This window comes from Herpailurus yagouaroundi, unplaced genomic scaffold (genome assembly GCF_014898765.1).
Source record: "Herpailurus yagouaroundi ecotype Mexico unplaced genomic scaffold, PumYag 77, whole genome shotgun sequence".
NCBI lineage: Eukaryota > Metazoa > Chordata > Mammalia > Carnivora > Felidae > Herpailurus > Herpailurus yagouaroundi.
This window is the reverse complement of record NW_024412388.1, coordinates 27,665,644-27,678,556: the sequence shown is the minus strand read 5'-3', so window position 1 is coordinate 27,678,556 and position 12,913 is coordinate 27,665,644. Positions and strand designations below refer to the sequence as shown.

Sequence of the window (12,913 nt, the reverse complement as noted above, 5' to 3'; positions counted from 1 at the left end):
AACTCTAGGGTATACACCCAGAAGAATTCAGAGTATTGAAATGATAACTGTACACATTATTATTTTTTAATGCTTATTATTTTTGAGAGAGACAGAGACAGAGAGCAAGCAGGGAAGGGTCAGAGAGAGGGAGACACAGAATCAGAAGTAGGCTCCAGGCTCTGTCAGCACAGAGCCCGACGTGGGGCTCCAACCCACAGACTGTGAGATCATGACCTGAGCTGAGTTAGTCACTCAACCGAATGAGCCACCCAGGCACCCCAATAACCGTACACCTTTGTTCATAGCACCATTATTCACAACATCAAAAAGGAAGAAGCAACCTAAGGGTCTACTGATGGATGAATGGATAAACAAAATGTGGTATATACATATAATGGAACATTAACCTTATAAAAAGGACATTCTGACACACTACAACATAGATGAACCTTGTGGATGTTATGCTACATGAAATAAACCAATCACAAAAGGACACTGTATGATGCCACTTATTTAATATCTACTGTGGCCAAATTCAGAGACAAAAAATACAAGGGTGGTTGCCAGGGGCTGGGGTAAAGGGAGGGTAGGGAATTGTTGCTTGGTGAGTATAGCTGCAATTCTGCAAGATGAAAAGAGTTCTGGAGATTTGTTGCACACAATGTGAATATACTTAAATAGTACTGACCTGTATGCTAAAAAGTTGCTAAGATGGTAAATTTAATGTTACGTATACTTTATCAAAGTTTAAAAAACGTCTTAAGTGATATCTAGCATTAAGATTTTAAAGCTCAAAATGTTGTAACTTTGTTAAATGAAATTCAAACAATAAATTCAGTTAATTAATAACTGTTACCTGAATGAACTTACATTTAAAATATCTGAAAAGTCCTGTAATTATTTGAAAAAATGAAATCCACAATTAAAAATAATTCCAGAGGGCACCTGGTTGGCTCAGTTGGTACAGCATGCAACATCTGCTCTCAGGGGCGTGAGTTTGAGCCCCACAATGGATGTAGAGATTACTTAAAAATAAAATCTTTAAAAAATATATATATTTCCACACATACACTAAGAGATTCCAAATCCAGATAGTTCCACTAGAGAATTACAGCAAAAATTAAAGGAAAAAATAATACGGACCTTATACAAACTCTTTCAAAGATCAGGAAAAAAGTAAATATTTCCCAATTCAACTTATGATCCCAGAAAAACCCTGATAGTAAAACCTTACAAGAACATTATGAAAAATAAATAAAATCACAGAACAGTACCATTCACGAATATACATGCAAAAATCATAAAAATTTAAAGTAAATCTAGCAATGTATCAAAGGGATAATGCTTCACACAAAAATCAAGTTTATATCAGGAATTAAAAGTTGGGTTAATTAACTTGTTTTCTATGGATGAAAGTATATTGAAGTGCTGCCTATATCAGGTTTTTTGGGGTTTTTTTTTTTTTTGTAAAACCTCTTATGAGGATATTACTGTTCCTGTTATCCTAGATAATACTGATAACATCATAGCTAACACTGAGTAATTCTAGACCAGGTCATAGTTGTGGTTCTGCCATTTATCTAACCACTTGATCTTTGTCAAATATTAGTAGCCCTGAAACTTCTATTTTCTGATCTATAAAATGAGAATAATACCTGATCTGCCTCTTTCCTTTGAATCTTGTCAGGATCAAATTAGAAAACATACAATAGCAGGGCACCTGGCTGGCTCAGTCAGTAGAGCACGCAACTTTTGATCTCAGGGTGTGATTTGAACCCTACATTGGGTGTGGAGATTACTTAAAAATAAGATATTAAAAAGAAAAGAAAAGCGCCAAAAGAGACAAAAGAAAGAAAGAAAAGAGACAAAAGAAACAAAGAAGAATGGAAGGAAGAAAGATGGATGGATGGGAGGGCCTAGGTGGCTAAGTCAGTTGAGTGACTCTTGATTTCAGCTCAGGTCATGACACCGAGCAATGTCAGACTCTGCACTGAGCATGGAGCCTGCTTAAGATTCTTTCTCTGCCCCTCTCCCCCACTTGCATGCTCTTTCTCTAAAATAAAAATTAATTTTAAAACTAATAAATATAAATATATAAACTTACATGGTTTCTTTGATTACTACCCATCCTTTGCAACCCCAGTAGTCTCCCTTCTTGAGGTTTCAAATTTGTCTTGTTATTCTAATGTTGTCATTAAGTAATGTTACACAAAAAGGCATGGGGAGGGCAGATTTCCCAAGCCCTTGCACATTTAAAGAATGTCTGTTACCTTCATATACAAACAACCTAAATTGAACCTATATATTTAACAATTTGATCTTCAAATTTCCATCTAAATTTTCATCTAAAATTTGCTATTATGGATTTCTTTTTCTGTATGCGTTCTTTATATCTGAGACTTGAAAATCCATAAATATGTCCTCATGCGGTTCTCTTTCTGTTAGGTTGGCTTGGAACATAATATATGTTCAGTTTTCAGTTGAGATCAGTATTGCAGAAGGGTTTCTTCTGTTATTTCTTTATTCATTTTTTATTTTTGTCTTTTTCAAACACCTCTAAAATTTGCCTTCAGTAGCCTGCACGCATGGATTCTACAGCCAACCCAGTTGTAGTAACAGGCTGTAGTAACAGCCCTGTAAATACAGTTGTTTATAAATATTGGCTTTATAATTTGCAACCAATAGCTTCAATATCTGAAGTCTATGATTTTGTTTTCATTATTGTCTTTCTTGCTCATGGTATCTTGTTAGCATGTATATCTAGATGGGCCTTGTACTCGAAAAGTAGTTTGCACAAATAATTTGAGAACTAGGATAAAAATATATTCCTCAAGAAAAGGTCTGCATTTGTTTCTGTCAGATACCTGGGAATACTACCTGTCCAGTACAACTTAAAATAAATTCAAGATTACAATTTAGGCTTCCAGTAAGGGTTGTCCACTTCAAGATTATTCTCACCCTGAGCATAGCATTCGAGGGTCTCAGCTTATGGCACAGAAGTCTCCGTATACTCTCATATGCAGACTCTGGACTTTAATTTCTGTTCACTCCACACCTTCAAGGCATCAAAACTTAATGTTTCTAAAACCAGCAAATGCCCTCAGGGAAAAAGTGGCTTTTAAGGTCATTACTTTTCTAGGTTTCCATTTCTCTTCCATTTTGGCCCAGTAATTACAGGCATACACCACAGAACTGAATTTTTTTCCTATGAAAAACCTCTTCGTTTTTATTTTTATTTATTTTTAAACATTTATTTTGAGAGCGAGCACGTGCATGCAAATGGGGGAGGGACAGAGAGCGGGACAGTGAGAATTCCAAGGAGGCTCCATGCTGTCAGCACAGAGCCTGACGTGGAATTGGATCATACTAACTAGGAGATCATAACCAGAGACAAAATCAAAAGTTGGAAGCTTAACTGACTGAGCCACCCAGGAGCCCTAAACTTCTTAGAATATGCTTAAACATCTTCCGATATAATTTTTTCAAATTATTTTTATACAGCAAACGTTTACACTAAGTCCCCCAAACTCAATACAGCCTTTTTTTTTTTTTTTTTTAATTTTTTTTCAACGTTTATTTATTTTTGGGACAGAGAGAGACAGAGCATGAACGGAGGAGGGGCAGAGTGAGAGGGAGACACAGAATCGGAAACAGGCTCCAGGCTCTGAGCCATCAGCCCAGAGCCTGACGCGGGGCTCAAACTCACAGACCGTGAGATCGTGACCTGGCTGAAGTCGGACGCTTAACCGACTGCGCCACCTAGGCGCCCCAATACAGCCTTTTTTTAAAAAACATTTTTTTTTACATTTACTCATTTTTGAGAGACAGAGAGAGAGCACAAGCGGGGGAGGGGCAGAGAGAGAGGGAGACAACAGAATCCGAAGCAGGCTCCAGGCTCTGAGCTGTCAGCACAGAGTCCAATACGGGGCTGAACTCACAAACCACGAGATCATGATGCACAACCAACTGAGCCACCCAGATGCCCCAAAACAGCCTTTTTTTTTTTTTTTTTCAACGTTTTTTATTTTATTTTTGGGACAGAGAGAGACAGAGCATGAATGTGGGAGACACAGAATCGGAAACAGGCTCCAGGCTCCGAGCCATCAGCCCAGAGCCTGACGCGGGGCTCGAACTCCCGGACCGCGAGATCGTGACCTGGCTGAAGTCGGACGCTTAACCGACTGCGCCACCCAGGCGCCCCCACCCTTTTTTTTTTTAAAGCAAGACAATGTGTAAAGAAGTTTCAAATTACACTACAATGCAATTGGTAGAATACCAGACATCACACATACAAGATTTAAAAAAAAATTTTTTTAATGTTTGTTTCTTTTTGAGAGAGACAGTGTTTGCAGGGGTGGGGCAGAGAGAGAGGGAGACACAGAATCTGAAGCAGTCTCCAGGTTCTGAGCTGTCAGCATAAAGCCGGACGTGGGGCTTGAACTCACAAAAGGCAAGATCATGACCTGACTGGAGTTGATGATTAACCCACTGAGCCACCCAGGTACCCCCAAGATTTTTTTTAAGTAATCTCTACACCCAATGTGGGGCTTGAACCCACACCCCAAGATGGAGAGTCGCACACCCAACCAAGTCAGGGGCTCTACACAAGCTTTTTAAAGCCTGCTAAGAACCTACGAAGGGAATGCACTGCTGGTGCTTAAAAAAAAAAGAAAAAGTCATGAAGCCTTGTGGTAACCACAAAGCAAAACCCTACAGTAGATACACAGAAGATAAAAAGAAAGGAATCTAAGCACTCATTAAAGAAAATCATCAAAGCACAAAGGACAAGAGCAGAGAAGAAAGGAAGGGAAGAACTACAAAACAGCCTGAAAACAATTAGCAAAAGAGCAATTAAGTACATACCTATCAATAATTACTTTGACTGTAAATGGACTAAGACATCGAGTGGAGGCTGAATGGATAAAAAAAAAAAAAAAAAAAAAAAAAAAAGACCCATCTACATGCTGTCTACCAGAGACTGACTTCAGATGTGAGGACACACAAAGATTTTAAGTGAAAGGTTGAAAAAATATATTCCATGCAAATGAAAATTTAAAAAAATCACCTCCAAGACTGATGTCAAGTTTACTACCTATGTATTCTTCTAGGAGTTTTATGGTTTCAGGTCTTACGTTCAAGTCTTTAATCCATTTTGAATTAATTTTTGTGTATGCCATAAGATAGGGATACAATTTCGGGGTGCCTGGGTGGCTCAGTTGGTTAAGCATCTGACTTTGGCTCAGGTCATGCTCTCAAGGTTCGTGGTTTGAACCCCACGTTGGGCTCTGTGCTGACAGCTATGCTGACAGCTCAGAACCTGGAGTCTATTTTGTATTCTGTGTCTCCCTCTCTCTCTGGCCCACCCCTGCTCATGCTCTGTCCACTCTCTCTCTCAAAAATAAACAAACATTAAAAAAAAAAAAAAAAGATAGGGATACAAATTCATTCTTTTGTATGTGGCTGTCCAGTTTTCTTAATACCATTTATTGAAGAGACAGACTGTCCTTTCCCCACTGCATGTTCTTGGTTCCTTTGTCAAATATTAACTGACCATATATGTGTGGGTTTATTCCAGAAATCTCTATTCTATTCCATTGACTTATGTATCTCTTTTTGTGCCAATATCATACTGTTTTGATTACTACAGCTTTGTAATATAATGTGAAATCAGGGAACATGATGCATCCAGTTTTGTTCTTTCTCAAGACTGCTTTGGCTATTTGTGGTCTTTTGTGGTTTGTGGTTTGATACAAATTTTAGGATTGTTTGCTCTACTTCTGTGGAAAATGCCATTGGAATTTTGATAGGCATTGCACTGAACCTGTAGACTGCTTTAGGTAGTATGGGCATTTTTACAATGTTAATTTTTCCAATCCAAGAGCATTTTCCATTTATTTGTGTTTTCTTCAATTTCTTTTATCAATGTTTTACAATTTTCAGTATATGGGTCTTTCATCTCCTTGGTTAAATTTAGTCCTAAGTATTCTATTCTTTTTGATTTAATTGTAGATGATATTGCTTCCTTAATTTCTTTCTGGTAAATCCTTATTTAGCATGATCTCGTGGTACGTGAATTTGAGCCCTGCATAGGGCTCTATGCTGTCAGAACGGAGCCTACTTGGGATTCTCTGTCCCCCTCTCTCCACTCCTTCCCCGCTCGTTCTCTCTCTCTCTCAAAAATAAATGCTTTAAAAAATGAGATAAAACTATACATTCTAGATATGCTTGGCACTAAGTCATAAAAAAAACTATAGCTTTTCAACAAATATTAACAGGCATGTACCACATGTCACACAATATACTAAGTGCACCATCCTGTATTAAGCACCTACTATTGGGGGGGGGGGGGGAGTACAGAGGGAAACAGGTATATAGAAATTTTGCCCCTTCATATCAATTTCAGAAGTAGACTTACAAAATCAAAGGGTAGGAAGAGAACTGTTTTTCTGACTCTTGATATTTACTGCCAAACTGTCATGGGAACACATCATTATCCCCAGCTCTCTCTCTCTTACCCTCTCTAGAATTAGGCATTACATTTTCAAAATACCTTTTATGTGTTAAAAAAATTTTTTTCTATTTTATTTACATGTGGTTACTATCAAGATTGGCTTAAAAATAGTATTTTGCTGTTCTATATCCCCAATTCTCATTAATCTCACTGCTCCTATAGATAATTCCTTCTCTTTTTTAATTTTTTTTAATGTTTATTTATTTTTGTGAGAGACAGAGAGAGACACAGAGAGAGACAGAGAGAGAGACAGAGAGAGAGAGAGAGAGAGAGAGAGAGAGAGAGAGAGAACAAGTGGGGGAGGGGCAAAGAGAGAGGGAGACACAGAATCTGAAGCAGGCTCCAAACTGCTGTCAGCACAGAGCCCGACACAGGGCTTGACCCCACCAACCATGAGATCATGACCTGAGCAGAAGTTGGATGCTTAACCCACTGAGCCACACAGGTGGCCCAGATAATTCCTTTTTAATTTTTTTTAAAGTAGGCTCTATGCCCAACATGGGGCTTCAACTCACGACCCTGAAATAAAAACACATTCTCTACTGACTGAGCCAGGCGGGTACCCCCAACCCAGATAATCTTTAAAAAAATCAAAAAGAGAAGCGCCTGGGTGGCTCAGTCAGTTAAGCATCCAACTTCGGCTTGAGACATCTCACAGTTTGTGAGTTCAAGCCCTATATCAGGCTCTGTGCAGACAGCTTGGAGCCTGGAGACTGCTTTGGATTCTGTGTCTTCCTCTCTCTCTCTCTCTGCCCCTCCCTGTGCATGCTGCCTCTTTCTAAAATAAATAAACATTAAACATTTTTTAAAAAATAAAAAACAAAGCAGTGCCTGGCTGGCTCAGTCAGAGAAGCACATGATTCTTGATGTCAGGGTTGTGAGTTTGAGCCCCATGCTGGGTGTAGAGATTACTTAAATAAATAAAACTTTATAATCAAAAACATAAAAAGTCATATCTACTTTAAGTATTTATTGAATGTTATGTTCAAATTATTTTTTAATGTTTTTATTTTTGAGGAACAGAAAGACGGAGTGTGAGCGGGGGATGGGGCAGAGAGGAAGACACACAATATGAAGCAGGCTCCAGGCTCTGAGCTGTCAGCACAGAGCCCGACACAGGGCTTGAACCCAAGATCATGACCTGAGCTGAAACCAGACACTTAACTGACTGAGCCACCCAGGCACCCCATATTCAAGTTTTTATAGATACACAGATTAAATAATAAGTCAGTTATCTGCTTTAACTAGTTCCTAATATATTGTGGGGGGGATATTCCACCTTAATATTTAAAGTTAATATTAACAACAACAATAGCTAACCTGTGTTATTAATATTTGAAATGCATTGTGATTTCTCATAATTTTGAGGCAAGTACTATATTATGAAGAAACTGAAGCACAGGGAGATTAAAAAACATATTCACACTTATAAAGTGATAAAGTCAGGAATTGTAAATAGTCTGATTTAGAGACTGCATTTTTAATCATTACACTACACTACACACTAACATCTGGTGAAAGTCTATCATTCATCGACTCATTAATTTGCTCAACAAATACTTATTGCCTCCAACTATCAAGCATTGTTCAGGCTCAGGTGAACAATAATTTTCATAATATTAATAAAGACCTGGTCTTCATGAAGCTTTTATGGGAGGGTTGGGGGGAGCAGTTTACACTGCATTTCTTTTTTGCAAATCAGGTAGTAGTAAGTGCTACAAAGAAAAATAAAATATGTTAAGGGGATAGAAGGAGGGGTTGAAAGCAAATAGGTAGTTAACCATTTTAGACAGGTTTGTCAAAGGCCTCTTTGAAAGGGTGACAAGTAATCAGAAAACAGAGGAAGTGAGAAAACAAGTCATGTTTTCTCATGTCCATGGACATCTGGAAGAACATTTCAGGTTGAGGAAAAATCAAATATAAAGGAAAACGCAGAAGCTTGCTTGGTGAAGAACAGCAAAGAGACCACTATGCCTGGAGCACAGTGAGCAAGAAGAGAGTAAGAGAGGAGGTCAGAGATAATGGGAGATCAGATCATACAGGATTTGTAAACCATCATGAGGTCTTTGGATTGTATCGTGAGACATGAGAAACCAACAAGGGTTCTGGTTCAAGAAGCATTATGATCTGACTTAATTTTTTTTTTTTTTAAATGATCGCTCAGGCTGCTTTATTAAAAACTGCCTGTAAAGGTACAAGCAGCGAGACCAGTTAGTAGGCTAGTTGACAAAGGATAATGTTGGCTAGGGCTGGGGAAGTAGCAGTTGGGGGAAAGATGCTGATGTGGAAAATACTTACAAGGTAGACCTGATGGGAACTGCTAATGGAGTAGGTGTGTGGTATGAGAGAAAAGAGCTCTCAAGGGTTTTGTTTTGTTTTTTGGTCTAAGCAACTGAATGAATGCAAATGTCATTTACTGAATTAGGAAAGAGTGATGGGAGCAAGTTTGGAGAGGAAATCAAGAGGATTTTTAGGACATGCTAAATTTGAGAGGTCTATACAACTAGGTGTCTAATAGGCAGTTGGATGGGTATAAAGTTCAAGGAAGAGGTTCAGCTAGAGACATAAACGTGAGAGTCCTTAGCATATTAGCAGTATTTGAAACCACTGGATTAGTGATTACCCACTCTGTGGTGGGATACAGAAGAACTCTAAACCCTGGGATACTCCCAATGTTTAGAGATTAGGGAAATGAAGAGGGCATAGCAAAGGAGACAGAAAAGTGATATCCAGTAAGGTTGAGGAGGACTTGGAGAAAGTGGGAAAAAGAGGATTTCAAAAAGGAAGCAACTTATAATCAAATAAAGCCAAATAAAACGAAGATTTGGGAATTGATTATTGGGTTTAGCAAACTCTCTTGACCTTGATAAGAGCAATTTCAACAGAGTGGTAGGGACAAAACCTTGACTGGAGTAACTTCAAAAGGAATGGCCCGAATATAATCAAGATTTTAGGTCCTAGTAGTTTACAGTAAATTCAAAGGAACATGTTAGGGGAGCCTGGGTGACTCGGATGGTTAAGTGACCAACTCTTGATTTTCGTTCAGGTCATGATCTTTAGGCTCATGAGATCAGGCCCTCTGCTGGGCTCCATGCTGACAGGATAGCCTGTTTGTGATTCTCTCTCCCCCTCTCTCTCTTTGCCCCTACCCCACTGGCATGCTCAAACTCTCTCTCCTAAAATAAACAAACATGAAAAAAAAAATAAAAATAACAAAGAAACATGTTAAATTACACCATGAAGATGGAACCAACAAAATCCAGACTGTGAGAAACTCTAAAAGGACAAACAATCCATAAACTGAATAAGGAAGAATTACAGAACACTTACAGATTAAAAGACACTTAGAAGACATACCAATCATGAATGGATAAAAAAGGTAGTATATATACAATGGAATATTACTCAGCCACATAAAAGAATGAAATCTTGTCACTTGCAACAACATAGATGAATCTAGAAGGTCTAATACTAAGTGAAAGAGAAAGACAAATACCTTATGATTTCACACATATGTGGAATTGAAGAAACAAAACAAAAAAGAGACAAAAAACCAAACCTTAAAAATATGTTTTTTAGTTTTTTTAATTTCTTTTAAAGTTTTTTTTTTTTTAATTTTTTTTCAACTTTTATTTTATTTTTGGGACAGAGAGAGACAGAGCATGAACGGGGGAGGGGCAGAGAGCGAGGGAGACACAGAATCGGAAACAGGCTCCAGGCTCTGAGCCATCAGCCCAGAGCCTGACGCAGGGCTCGAACTCACGGACCGCGAGATCGTGACCTGGCTGAAGTCGGACGCTTAACCGACTGCGCCACCCAGGCGCCCCTAAAGTTTATTTTGATAACCACAGGTGAAGCAACCGCTTGAGCTAAAGCCAACCCTTAATGTTTATTTTGAGAGAGTGATAGCATGTGCATGTGAAGGGCAGAGAGAGATGGTGAGAGAGAGAATCCCAAGCAGGCTCCACACTCAGCACAGAGCCTGACGTCAGGCTCAATCTCACAACCATGAGATCATGACCTGAGCTGAAATCAAGAGTCGGACGCTTACCTGACTGAGCCACCCTGGCATCCCAATGCTTTTTTTTTCTTTTTTTTTTAATGTCTATTTTTGGTTTTTTAATGTCTATTTTTTGACAGAGAGAGAGGGAGAGAGAGACAGAGCGCAAGGGGAGTGGGGCAGAGAAAGAGGAAGACACAGAATCCAAAGCAGGCTCCAGGCTCTGAGCTGTTGGCATAGAGCCCAACGTGGGGCTTGAACTTAGACCATGGGATCACAATGTGAGCTGAAGTTGGACGCTTAACTAAGGCACCCAAATGCTCCTTTTTACTTTTTCAAAAGTTTATTTACTTTGAGAGAGAGAAAGAGAGAGAAAGAGCACAAGTGGGGAAGGAGCAGAGAGAGAGAGGGAGAGAATCCCAAGCAGACTCTGCACCGTCAGTGCAGAGCCTGATATGGACCTTGAACTCATGAACCAATGAGATCATGACCTGAGCCAAAGTTGGACACCAAGTCGGAGGCTCAATGGACTGAACCACCCACGTGCCCCCACAACAGACTCTTAAATATAAATAAAGAGAACAAACTGGTGGTTACCAAAGGGGGGGAATGGGTGAAATAGGTGACAGGAATTAAGAGCATACTTATGAGTACTAACACACAGAATTGAATTACTATGTTGTACACATGAAATTCATATAACACTGTACATTAATTATACTGGTATTTTTAAAAGACATATCAATCACAATGTGTGAAACTTACTGGATCTGAATTCAAAAATGAAAAAATAAACCAAAGCAAACTAGAAACAAAAGTATAATATACGAGACAAGTAGAAATTGAACACTGACCAGATATTTGATATAAAGGAATATTATTATTTTGCAATGAGAATGGTACCATGGTTTAAAGACTCTGTATTTTTTATAAGCACTTAGCAGACATTTATGAATAAAATAGCATTATGACTAGAATATGCTTCAAAAAAGTACAAGGTCATGGGAAATAGGAAGGGACACAACTGGATGTGGATGAGGATTATTGGGTTTAAATGATGGGTACATAGTAGCTTATTATGTAATTCTGCCTATTTGTATACACCCTTAATTCTCTATAATAAAAGGTCTTAAAAAGTAGGAAGAGAAGTACCATTTCCCTTGCATACTTTTTTACCACCCATTGTACAGACAAGGAAATTAAGGTTAAGGAAGATTAAATGCACTGCCCAAAGTCAGTTAATTCTTTTAAATAGATGTAGCCTGTCTCAATCACTATTAACACCCCACACCAGAGTGGTACATCTGTTACAATCACTGAATCTACAATGACACATCATTATCAAGTCAGTTAATTTGAGAGCCAGGATTTGTCTCCAAAACCCATGCTTTGTGCACTATATCACACACCCAAATTGTTTTCCATTATTTTGCTGGGTGTTATTTATACAAACTGGCAAAAGACCAAAATTGTTTCATGAATAAGCAATGTAACAAACTACTGTTATTATAAAATCAAGTTTAAGTATCCAAAAAATATTTTAATGTAAATTAATGAAGAAACAATTCTGTCAACACAACAAATTATACTTCCAGTGAAGCACATTTATTTAACAAATACATATATTGCCTACTAGATTTGAAAATATACAGGGTGCCTGGGTGGCTCAGTCAGTTAAGCGTCCGACTTTGGCTCAGGTCATGATCTCACAGTTCTGGAGTTCAAGTCCCACATCAGGCTCTCTGTTGTCAGGATGGATCCCACTTTGGATCCTCTGTCCCCCTTTCTCTATGTTCTCCCCACTTGTGTGTGTGCTTTCAAAAATAAACATTTAAAAAAATAAATAAAATAATATTTTATTTTATAGTCAGGAAAACATTCGATTTTTGTTTTGGAAAAATAAACATATTGTGTTGGCCTCAAAATTTGACATAATAAAATGACTGTGTACTACATATGCCCACAAGGCTAAACAGTAAACATTAGCAAGAGATTTTAGTAACCTCCCACATACTAATTCTACCTATTCATTCGATGAACTTATACAAACAGTGCACTTATTACCATATTACATTTATTATATTCACTATAGCTTAATAATCACTTGTAGAAGATTCAGCCTGCTGAGGGTAAAATTTCTCAGATGGCAGTACTGGGGAACTATTTTTAAAAAGGCATTGTGCCCCCTGAAAACAAGGGAGGACATGGCCCAAGTAGGTCCTGCCCTATGGAAATGTATCAAGATTTATTTCAGAATTAGAGGCTGGGTAGCTTTTGAAAAACTTTTTGAGTACCCAAGCAAAAATTTTAGAAAATTTTTGGGGTGCCTGGGTGGCTCAGGTCATGATCTCATGGTTCGTGAGTTTGAGCCTCACATCAGGCCCTGTGCTGACAGCTCAGAGCCTGGAGCCTGGTTGGTT

General features: G+C 38.4%; 1 protein-coding gene across 2 annotated transcripts in view; it reads right to left on the bottom strand.

Annotated features, from left to right (window-relative positions):
• The window catches only part of LOC121026292 (protein argonaute-3), a 116,836-nt gene that overhangs the window by 97,832 nt on the left and 6,091 nt on the right, over positions 1 to 12,913 (bottom strand). The gene's annotated exons all lie outside the window — the stretch shown is intronic.